This window comes from Giraffa tippelskirchi, chromosome 10 (assembly GCF_054371585.1).
Source record: "Giraffa tippelskirchi isolate mGirTip1 chromosome 10, T2T-mGirTip1v1.2.pri, whole genome shotgun sequence".
NCBI lineage: Eukaryota > Metazoa > Chordata > Mammalia > Artiodactyla > Giraffidae > Giraffa > Giraffa tippelskirchi.
Window position 1 is genome coordinate 152,775,276 of NC_137284.1, and position 12,629 is coordinate 152,787,904.

Genomic DNA, 12,629 nt, shown 5'->3' on the forward strand with positions numbered 1-12,629 from the left:
ATTTCAGTTTTCATTCTAAGGTTGCTTTATGTAATGAATTTACTTTTCATATAATTCTAGTGTTTTTTCATATACAGTTACTTTTCATATAATTCTAGTATTTTCCTCTGATAGTTCCCATTTACTTGTTTTACTTTCTTAATGATAAAAATCGGAATGGCGTCAGGCTAGTATATCTAAAGTACATGCACAAGTGCAAGGACAATAAAATGAAACCTGCAATAAGAAATGAACATCCCAAACCTTAAGGATTAGGTAGTTCTAGCATACGTCTTTGTAGTTAAATAATAGGTGCATTTCATTCCTACTTACTAATTTTGTTCATTGATGTCACTTCATAAACAGCTGGGATACAGCCATAAATAGGAGAAACTGGATCATTTGTGATGTGGGTTAACCTAGAGTCTGTCATACAGAGTGAATAAGTTTGAAAGGAAGGAACATCATTTATTAATGTTAGAAAATCTAGAAAAATGATAGGAATCTAGAATCTAGAAAATCTAGAAAAGGAATCTAGAAAAATGATACTGATGAACTTACTTGCAGGGTAGCGATAGAGATGCAGATATAGAGAGTGGACATGTGGACATGGTGGGTGGGAGAAGGAGAGGGTGGGACAAGTTGATATAGTAGCATTGACATATATGCACTACCATGTGTAACACTGATAGATAGTGGGAAGCTGCTGTGTAGCACAGGGAGCCCAGCTTAGTGCTCTGTGATGACCTCCAGGGGTGGGATGGGGGTGTACAGAAGGGAGGCTGAAGGAGGGAGGGGATATATGTATACATATAGCAGATTCACTTCCTTGTACAGAAGAAACTAACATGAAATTGCAAAGTGATTATACTCCAATTAAAAAAAAAAAGATAGGTTAGTATAGATGAAAGTGAAAGTCTTTGTTGCTCAGTTGTGTCCCACCTTTTGTGACCCCATGGATTGTAGCCCGCCAGACTCCTCTGTCCACGGAATTCTCCAGGCAAGAATACTGGAGTGGGTAGCCATTCCCTTCTCCAGGGGATCTTCCCAACCCAAGGGTTGAACCCAGATCTCCCACATTGAGGTAGATTCTTTACTGTCTGAGTCACCAGGGAAGCCATTAGTATAGATTGTTACAGCTAAGAAAATTACTGTATTTGGGCACAGTTAACAAAGCTGTCATATTTTGAGGCAAAGACTTGAGGAACATTTGCTAAGAAATATTTTCTGATTTGATTTTCCTTTTCTGGGTTACGTTTCCATGACAATCACTTTAACCTTTGGTATCCCTATTCTTATGATAATAGTTACAGTTAAGTAGCTGACATGGTCATATTTTGGCTGTAATGAATGTAATTTATGATTTAATTAAAATTATCCTAAGTCAGTGACAGTAATCTGCTTGCATGGAGAAACTATGAAAAATTTAAGATAGTCTTCCTCTAAGTTTTATCAGAGTAAGTAAATTTAAACAACAGGCTGTAGCTCTTTTGCTTTGCAACTTGATTCATCACATACTGTTGTTGCCCAAAGAATGTCTTTCCTAATTACGTTTTGTCCTCAACAATATTAAAGTTCATTGCCGCTGCCCTAATATACAACATGATGTCTCCCTGAAAATTGCCTGGAAGAACTGTTGGCTGATTGGAAGATGCCAGTTTATATTAAAAAGTGATTGCTAGGGATTTATCAATTAAAAAAAAACAAAATTAGAGTTAATTATATTACACTTATCTCTCTTCCCCTTTGGGCAAGTTAAATTATTAGATTCATTTTTATTTATTTAATTATTCACTGGAAGATATGTCATCCATCTATATGAAAACAGCTATCACAAGCAAAAAAGGTAAATATATTTACACCCTTCAAAAAAAGTAAACACTGTAAAATATGTTTCAAATATAAATATATTTCTAATTGCAAAGGAAAGTTTGAAATTTTGAAAATTTGTGACAGAGTCCAGGTTTTGCCTCTACTTTATCAAAATTGACCCTGCACTTCATGCTTATTATTATTTTTTCTTCTTAAAAAGAAATTTCAGAGGGTAGTGGTTTCCATCCAACTTAATTGTAAGTGTCACTTGAAAGACTTACACAGACAGTATCAGTGATTGACTTGCTTATCAAGCCAGTAATATGGTACGACTGTTGTACTAATAATAAAGTTTTAATAAGCTCTCAAAAATACTGGGTGCTTGTTTAAGGCCTCTAATTTGAATAGCTTATGCTTACCTGGAAAGTATGATTGCATCCCAAACATATCAAAACAACTGTCAAATACATTGTATGCACATTTAGAGATAATAGCTAGAAGGCCTAACATCTATCATAGAAGAGCTGTGTGTACAAAATGTTCAGCGAAGTTCTTTCGTATACTTAAATGATGGCCTTAATAATACTGTATTATTTTAGCAAATTCGATAGACAGGCAAATGGTTCAGTGTGTCTGTTTATCTGAGGAGTACTGTCTGCGGAAAAGCACATTTTAACTAAAGTTTGAGGTATCTTTTATTTCAAATGGAAACATTTTTTTCCCTAGCTATTCCAATATAACAGTTATATTTTACTTATAAATACTTATTGCTTCTTTTCAATATTCTGACCCATAAGAAACTGTGCTCACATGTCTGAGCATTTAAGTAATTATTGATTTAAACTCCCGACCCTGGAGAATTCTTGATGTCTTTTAAATTCAGCAGATGGATTTTGACCAGACTTTCTTATGTGACTGCCTAGTCACACTGTACATGGTGTGTGGTTTAAACTAGTATTACTGCAAATAACCATTTTCATTCCTGCTTCCTCCTCTCTATACAAACACAATAAGAATTTTAAGCAGGGGACAGATTTTGGCACAGAGCAAAGAGGAACTATAATAAGTTGCTACTGGAAGAATAGTATCTGTGTTCTTTGAATGGCCAATTTTTATTTCTTCGCTAAACATCTCTTTTTCCCAACCTGGTCTGGCTCTTATTTTAGAATTAATATTTCAGAGGATGTGCTACGCATCATTAATTGCTGCTAAGGACGTTGGTTGAATGAGTACATTAATTAGTTACCTGCTGTGTGTCAGGTACTTTGGAGGCTCAGAGGTTCAAGGGGCTACCTGAAAGTCCACAAATTTCAGAGGTTGCACAGTAACCTCTAGGTCAGAGATGGGATCCCGGAGGACTGGAATTATGAAAGATTGTAAATCAAGGGAATGGGGAATAGGGTGTGTGTGTGTATGAAGAATTGTAAGCTCAGAGAATAGTACACGTAGGGGGAGCTCCAATGTATTTCCTACTTGTGTATCCCCATGGACATGAGGGTGAAGGCAAAGATACAGATGTTGTTGTTACCATTGCAGGAGGCAGGGATTGTTATTCTCAAAGGGTCTAGGTCATGTCTCGTTCATACATGTTTTCCTTCCAAGTTTGGCACACTTGCACTTGCCTTCAACCTCAGACTGCTAGAAAGCCACACAGGTCTGGAGGAGGTATGCAATCTTTCCTTTCTACATTGCTTTAAAAATAATACTTATAAATATTTTATGTTTTCCTAGGAAATATGGCATCTGTTATATGCCTAATATACTAGGATTTGGAGAGGGCACCAAAGGAAGTAATGAATAGAAAGAAAAGTAACACACATTTCAGGAGAACAAAACCAAAACAGAGTGGACTTACTGGGAAAGGCCTGATTGAGTGGACAAAAAGCAAGACCACCTTTTAAATTTGAGAAAGTAGTGGACAGAGAGAGCTGGAGATACCAGCTCTGACATTGAAGCCAGAGACCAGAAATGAGAAATTTGTATAAAAAAGAAATTGAAAGGTAACTTGTCTGTGAGAAGAGCTCGTTAATATGAATTTGCTTCTGATAGGAAAAAAAACATGGCATAATTAAATGAAAAGGAGAATCCATTAGAACTTTATCTAGAGCAATAAAACAGATTACAAAATGCTTATTTTTATTTGTAACAGAATTTTGCTTGTATTTGCACCTATACTCTCATTTTTCACATTAATTATCTGCCAAAGTTATGGCATGATTCTTTTCATAAAATTGATTGATAGCGTGACAGCTCATTCTGCTTTTGCAGCAACATCACAATGAAGGACATCTTAACAGTAATTTAAGAGCATTATTATTTATTCCAATGAACTCTGTTGGTTATTCAAATACTTTTATTTTGAAATGTCTTTTAAGTTATCCTTTCTGTTGATTTCTCTTCATTAGAATTGGTCTAATCATTGGTGATATGAACTCTTTCACATCAGTGCCAAAAATTTTAGAAAGGCCACTATCAGATAGTACAGCTTGCAATTTCATTTTTTATTTCTTCCAGAAGAAAGTCTGTTTAGTGATAATTCCTGATCAGTTGTGTCCAACTCTTTGTGACCCCATGAACTGTAGCCCACCAGACTTCTCTGTCCATGGAATTCTCCAGGCAAGAATACAAGAATATGGGAATGGGTAGGCAGAAGATCTTCTCGACCCAGGGATCAAACTGGGGGTCTCCAACATTGCACACAGGTTCTTTAACTTCTGAGCCACTAGGGAAGCCCCAACACTCCTGTGACATTTGCTACCTTTTTTTAGATTGAGGTATAATAAACATATCATAGTATATTAGTTTCAAGCATACAATATAACAATTTAATATTTGTATATATTGTGAGGTGATCACCAGAACAAGGTTAGTAAACATTTGCAATTTCATTTCATAGTCAATTTACACTTTATTTGCATTATAATCAGTGAATAACTGACTAATACATTATCATTGATGTGAAAAGCAAAAGTAAGCTCTAGTATAAAAAGCAGAAAAGAATGAATGGGGAACTTAATGTAACCATTTTTATACATATTTTTATGAGAAGTTGAGTTTTGGTTCTCTATACAAACGCATAACTGAGGGGCTGAAAATAAATAATTCTCCTACAAAGAGGATATAGATATTAACCAGGGTGTTAACCAGGTTATTTCTTAGGAACTGACCAATATGGTCTTCACTAGTCCCCTCATCCTGACTAAACTTTAGACAGCCTCCTTCCTGGCTCTAGATTCCTAGTTTCCTTGTTCTTAGAGCATTTACTTTAGAACTCTTGTAATTATAAATCCTTTCTCTGCTCCTTTTAGATGTAAATATTGTGATACTGGCCTTTTGCCTGTTTCTTAATCCAGGATGTTCCCTTGAGTGCCTTGGAGCCATCTCTGAACTGTAAACATCAAGGACAGTTCAGTTCAGTTCAGTTCAGTTCAGTCGCTCAGTCATGTCCGACTCGTTGTGACCCCATGAATTGCAGCATGCCAGGCCTCTCTGTCCATCACCAACTCCCGGAGTCTACCCAAACCCATGTCCATCGAGTCAGTGATGCCATCCAACCATCTCATCCTCTGTCGTCCCCTTCTGCTCCTGCCCCCAATCCTACCCAGCATTAGGGTCTTTTCCAATGAGTCAACTCTTCGCATGAGGTGGCCAAAGTATTGGAGTTTCAGCTTCAACATCAGTCCTTCCAGTGAACACCCAGGCCCAATCCCCCAATTTCAACTGGGAGAACAGGGGCTCACTCACTTTGATGGGCTTCTAACTTGCAAGTTGGAAAATTACCTCCAATGATGAAGACAGGAGAAAGTTAACCTTTCCTCTGTGTAAGTCGATTAACAAACACAGCTGGCCTAAGATGCACCCCTATCCCTACTTGTGGGAAATTGAGCTCAAGCCGAGTTTTGCCCTCTCTCCAGGATTGCAGCATGATTGGGCTTCCCTGGTGGCTCAGCTGGTAAAGAATCCATGTGCGATGAGAGAGATCTGGGTTCGACCCCTGGGTTGGGAAGATCCCCTGGAGAAGGGGAAGGCTACCCACTCCAGTGTTCTGGTCTGGAAGAATTCCATGGACTGCAAAGCCCATGGGGTCACAAAGAGGCGGGCATGACTGAGCGACTTTCACTTTCATGATTGCAGTGTTTCAATCGCATTCCTTGCCAGTTTACCTTTGTCCAGTGCAATTTTTTCTTTGACAGAATGCATAAGAAACTAATCACATCAGCTGGGACTCAGAGAACTTCCATCTGCTTGGCACATAGAGTCTTGGTAAGATGGTATCCAGTCCATCCAGTGGCGCTAGTGGTAAAGAATCTGCCTGCCAGGGCAAAAGACTCTAGACAAAGGTTCGATCCCTGGGTCAGGGGAGATGGAACGGCAACCCACTCCTGTAGTCTTGCCTGGAAAAGTTCCATGGACAGAGGAGCCTGGTGGGCTATAGTCCTTGGGCTGCAAAGAGCTGCACATGACTGAGCAACTGAGCACAACACACATCTTTTTATCGCCTGAATCTTCCCAGGCTGAAAAATACCAGACTCTGAGGTTTATGTTCTTACTGAAGATTTAAGAGTCGCTGATGTGTCTCACAGGACATGTTCTTTGCCCTTCTTCTGTACATTCAGTTGGTTTTTATATATCATTTTGTGATATTTCATTCCTCTATTTTGCGCTTAATCAGTTCCCTAGTAAAGAAAAAATTTTTTTCATATTATTAGTGTTGTAGCTTCATTTTTAAAAAGTATGCAATTGAGATTATATAAAACAAAGGAAATAAAATTATACCATAAAAAATTCTTTACCCCACAAGGCTGTTTGACTTGGCTAAAGCTTCAGAAGATTCCTAGAAAAATTATAGCTTCATTTTGCTTTGAAATGCTTCTCTGATCATCACCCATTCAATAACCATTTATTGAACCTTTAAATTTGTGCTAGGAACCATTCTAGACACATAGGATTTAAAATATGAATTGTCAGATTGCAGAATCACCCTCCAGATCATTTTTATGCAATGTTGACCTAGTATACATTATGAGCTGCTGACCCAGAGAATGTGAAAGATTCAGAAAAGACTGTGGGAGAAATAGAACCTTTTTTTGTCTAGTATATGCATGCATATTTATTGCTCTGGCTTAAATAAATAAGTAACCTTAATATGAAAATAAATTATTTTACTTTCATATTTTACCATTCTGCTCACTGATATATTTGTAACTTTCTGCTTTTAACCACTACTGTAATTGGTTTTCATTGGTGACATCAAAATCTAAGAGTTGGCATTAACATATGCTCAGTCTGACTAAAGATGTCAAAATTTTATTATGTATTTTATGTTAAGAAAGTAATTGGATATCAACCAAGGCATAATAACAAATTGCATCCAAAAACAGGAACATGGAAGTTAATACAAAGAAGGTAAAGACTAATTTATTTTATCTATTTAAAGTACAGGGAAGGAATTTTACAGCTTTTGGTGCCATTCATATTATTCACTTTGCATGAAGCAAGATTATGTGAAAAGTGCCTTTTATGATGTCAACTTCCATGATAGTTTTTCTGTTATAGGAGATTCTCAGTTTATAAACTGCACAGTATGAGAACTGGAAATTCTGAGTCATTTTTATTAAACCAAGTTACCTCTCCTCAGAGTATGCATTTCTTTAATTATTCCTCTTCAGCATACTGTTTTAGATGTACATATATCATGTCCAGTCCTTATTTGTATATTCGAAGTAATTCATAGTAAAGATTTAGTAAAACACATAGAAAAGGATTCAGAATGAATGTGTACTCTTACACTTTAAAATGGCTACTGCAGACATGATTAACTTTTTTTAAGTCTTTTTTTGTTGCTGTTATTTTTAACATTTTAAATTTTTAGTTATTTTCTTTCTTTATAAAATTTATTTCACAGTTTACTTCTCTGTTTTGGAGTTTGTGCTGTTTGTTCATGAACCAGTGGCCCTTAAATATTACAGCTGTATAATAAATCTTGATATCTGTTCATGCAAAGTCTACCACCTTAATCTGAGTTGTAGGTATCTTCCATTTATTCTCCCAGAATCACTCTTTACTACTTTTATCCTAATATCTGTTCAGGAGTTGATTTCTATAGATTGCATGATCTTCCTTGTTCTCAAGATTTTCTTGAATCTGTCCAGGAGAGGATTATGGTAGGAGATGAGAGGGAAAGAGGAAAGTGATGATGTCTTATCTTTTTTCTATGAGGCTAAATTCATTTTGCTAGTAATTAGGAAATCCTGAAGAGGGTTGTACTTAGCTCCCTTCCCCTCTCCTAGAATTTACTTCTGGTTTTATTAATAAGATTACTCTAGCCTGGAGGATATGTTAGGAATAAGGGGATCTAAGTAGGAGTTAGGAGACAGTGATAGTTTTAATGACATATATCTGACTCTGACAATTCTCTAAAACTCTTTTGGGACTTACTTACCTGGTGGTCAAGTGGCTAAGACTTCGCTTTTCAAAGCAGAGGGTGCGGATTTGATCCTTTGTCAGGGGGCTAAGCTCCTACATACCTCAGGGCCAGAAAACCAAAACATCAAACCGGAGAAATATTGTAACAAATGCGATAAAGACTTTAAAAATGGTCCACATCAAAAGAACCTTAAAAAAAAAGGAAAAAAAAAAGAAAAGAAAAATTTTAACAGCTTAACGTCCCCCTCTGAGTAATATCCAAACTCCTTTCATTATCACCAGGCCTTCCAGAAACTGAATGGTGCCTGTCCCTTTGACTTCCTTTCTTACGCTGTCTCCACAACACTGGACACTTCAACCTCCTTGCTGTACTCAGAGATGAACTTTTTTTTCCTGCCTCATGACCTTTGCACTAAGCAGCTGTCTGCTTATCTTCATAAGCCTCCATCGATCTCAACTCCTCATTCATAATTACCCTTGAAGCAGCTTTGGCTGGTCATTTCAAAGGATCCCTAGTTTCACTCTAACACCTTATTCTGTTTTACTTTGCTTTATAACATGTATCTTTGCTTTGTAACATTTATCTTGTATGAACTTTGTTTACTCATTTAATACTTGTCTTCTTCAATACAATTTAGCTCCGTAAGGGAAAGGACCTTGGCTTGCTTTCAATCACATTTTCTAACCAAGAACCAGTGTAGGCTGTAGTCACTGCTCAATAAATATTTGTTAAATGAAATGCATTGCTGGGCAAACACATCAATAGATTTGCTGAGCCAGTGTCTGTGTCACCATTTCATTACCTTGTGGCAGGCATCACCCGTCAATCACTGCATATGTGAGTCGATCTAATTCAAAATCTCCTTGCAATTAATTCTAGTCACTATGACCAGTAGATAGGCTTTGGCATAGAAGATGAGCTCTACTTCTCTCCTTTTCTAGAGCATTGAAAATACGGTGAGCCCTCCACATCCACAGATTCAACCAACCAGGGTTTGAAAACATTCAGGAAAAAAAAAAATTCAGAAAGTTTCAAAACTCAGAACTTGAATTTTCTGTATGCCAGCATAAATTTACATAGATTTACATTGTAATTAGATATTGTAAGTCATCTAGAGACTATGTAAAGTGTATGGGAAGATGTGCACAGGTTATTTGCAAATATCACCTATGCAAGGGACTTGCTTATCCTTTGATTTTGGTATCCACTGGATGTGCATTAAATAAGAAATGAAAACTTTCTGGGTAGAAAACTTCAAATTGAAGATATAATAATATAGAAATGAAACTTTGAATCTGCAATTCCAGATCTCCTTATCTAACACTCAGAAGTACATGTTTGCTATGTATATTTATAAGAAAGAAAATAACCTATAACTGTACCTAAGGTAGGGATTCAGGGAACAGTTGATTTTATTGTTCATAATATTTAGAGAAATATAAGTTCACATGTGTCCTTAAAAAGCAGTAGAACTGAATATCCATAAAGCCTTCACTTAGATCTAGGGATTAGAAGCATGCAAAATAGTATCCATATTTCACAAAACAGGAAACGTAATGAGTAATGCAAGAGTAGAGATATCCATTAACACAGCATGGATCATAAATGATTTATATGCAAACAATTTAAAACTTTTCTTAAGTGAAAAAGACTGTCAGAAGGTGCTTAAAAATTAAATAATATACACATGAATATATATACACATATGTTATTTAATATAAATATTTATTAAAATGACAAAGCAGCATACTATGGAAAGATATAACAAAAACCCATTATGATTAGATGAATTTAATCAGACAAAGCAGCAAGAAGAAACAAGATAGAAATCATCAAATGTAAGCTCCAGGAGGCCAGGAAGTTGTGTCTGTACTATTCACTGTTGGATTCACACAACCTGGAAGAGTGTCTGGCACATAGTAGGCACTCAAAATTATTTCTTGAATAATATCTTAAAAACCAAAAACATAAAAGCAGTAAACAGGAGAAACAGGATCACTTTATATTACCAAATCAGTGTTTATAATTAATATGTATGAGTTGCAAAACTTAGATGGTAATTGAAATACATACATCAAAAAAGATAACATATATTAAGATTTTATAAAAATTGTGAACAAAAAGTTAAATGTACCAATATCAATATATAATAAATAAATCAAGGATATATAAAGGAAAAATAATATTATTGAAATAAAAATTAATCTGCATTTATGTGACATAAAAACCTAAGAATACATCTACATTTTAAGTGCACCTTGATCATTTATTGTCACTATAAAACAATATGGATAGATTATAATCAGATATTATACTGGTCATTTATTTATACCTCAAGATTAAGAATATTATGATACTAAAAATAAATTTTTAAAATGTACAGATTGCCATTACTACCCCCCTCAAAAAGTATTTTGTATTTAAAAATATGTCCTTGATTTATCTTTAGTGGTTCAATTCAATCATTGAAAACACTATGAAATCTATAGCTGAATATCTCAAAACTTTATGGACTAATGCCTAAATTTTTATTTGGGATAAACTTTTAATTTTTACTGCTTTTGTTAAAAAATAAATTGAGTATTCACTCAAGAATTTAAAAGATAGGGAAAAAGGTAAAATAAAGAAAGACTATTAAAGGAAAAAGTATTCAGTTAAAACCTAGTGCCTTAGGATTGTTGCCATTTTCTCACTAGTTTAACTGATAAAAACTGAAAACTCTCAAAATTACAAAATAGTGGAGATAAAATATTTGGTAACATATCTGGTTATTTTATTTGACAATATTTTCTGAAAAGCGTAAATACACATTGACACAATAAATAGAAAATCTGAATAGTCCATAAACTAAAGAAGTACAGTATGTATATATATGTGTGTACATACATATATATGTATGTGTGTATATATATATATGTAATATGTATGTGTTTTATATACATATATATATAAGATGTTTCCCCCAGAAAACTCTTAAGATTTGTCATTTGTGCTTAGTGAACTGATTTTTATTCTCTTTAAATCATTTAGCATATTGTTTAATTTCTATAACTGTTGTGTTAAACACATGCAAAACTAATGAACTTTATTTCACACATGAATATGTTTGCACATATTCTTTCTCAGAAAATTTATTTATCTTAAAGCCTGAAAATAGCATATTATTCCTTTCAATGCTATTTTATAACAATCCCTATATAGATATTACCCATAATTTTGTAGGTAATTTAAAAATTATACTTAAGCTTTTAGCATAATTTTAAATACTTAGATCACTTTCTTTTTTCTTTAGTTGTTAGTAGTAATTCTCAGGAAGACAAACATTTTTCTATGTATTAAATTTGTATTAAATTTTCAAGGGAAGTTTACTAAAATAGTTTTTGTTCTCATTGGAGTATTGATTCTTAAAACAACTTGATTTATTTTAATTAGTAATTCATAGCAATGAAGAGAAGAATTAATAGAAATTTAACAAATGTATGTCTCTCAACCTCTCTGCTTCATCTCTCAAACACATAACCACATGCTGCCAATTCATATACATTTTTGCTTATGAAACCTCATTCTACTAGCTTGTAACAATTTCACTGAAAGAATTAAAAAAACATCAGGACAAACTGCTGCTGCTGCTGCTAAGTCACTTCAGTCGTGTCCGACTCTGTGCGACCCCATAGATGACAGCCCACCAGGCTCCCCCGTCCCTGGGATTCTCCAGGCAATACTGGAGTGGGTTGCCATTTCCTTCTCCAATGCATGAGAGGGAAAAGTGAAAGTGAAGTCGCTCAGTCGTGTCCGACTCTTAGCGACCCCATGGACTGCAGCCCACCAGGCCCCTCTGTCCATGGGAGTTTCCAGGCAGGAGTACTGGAGTGGGTTACCATTGCCTTCTTACAGAATAATAGCTCCTTTCACATTGCTGTATGGCGGAAACCTACACAATGTTGTAAAAATTAAAAAAAAAAACATACACAAAGAAGTATTTTCAAAATTGCTAATTCATGCCTGTGTGAATTAAAAAAAAAAGTCTACTAACTAGAATTTAATTTTGTTTAAAGGTGTTTTACCTTTCAGTTCAGTTCAGTTCAGTCGCTCAGTCGTGTCCGACTCTTTGTGACCCCATGAATCGCAGCACACCAGGCCTCCCTGTCCATCACCAACTCCCGGAGTCCACCCAAACCCATGTCCATCGAGTCGGTGATGCCATCCAACCATCTCATCCTCTGTCTTCCCCTTCTCCTCCTGCCCCCAATCCTTCCCAGCATTAGGGGCTTTTCCAGTGAGTTAACTCTTCTCATGAGGTGGCCAAAGTATCGGAGTTTCAGCTTCAACATCAGTCCTTCCAGTGAACACCGAGGGCTGATCTCCTTTAGGATGGACTGGTTGGATCTCCTTGCAGTCCAAGGGACTCTCA

The 12,629-nt window shown here is 35.6% G+C and overlaps 1 protein-coding gene across 3 annotated transcripts in view; it reads left to right on the top strand.

Moving 5' to 3' along the window:
- Positions 1-12,629, top strand: part of CNTNAP2 (contactin associated protein 2) — a 2,222,175-nt gene that overhangs the window by 781,887 nt on the left and 1,427,659 nt on the right. The gene's annotated exons all lie outside the window — the stretch shown is intronic.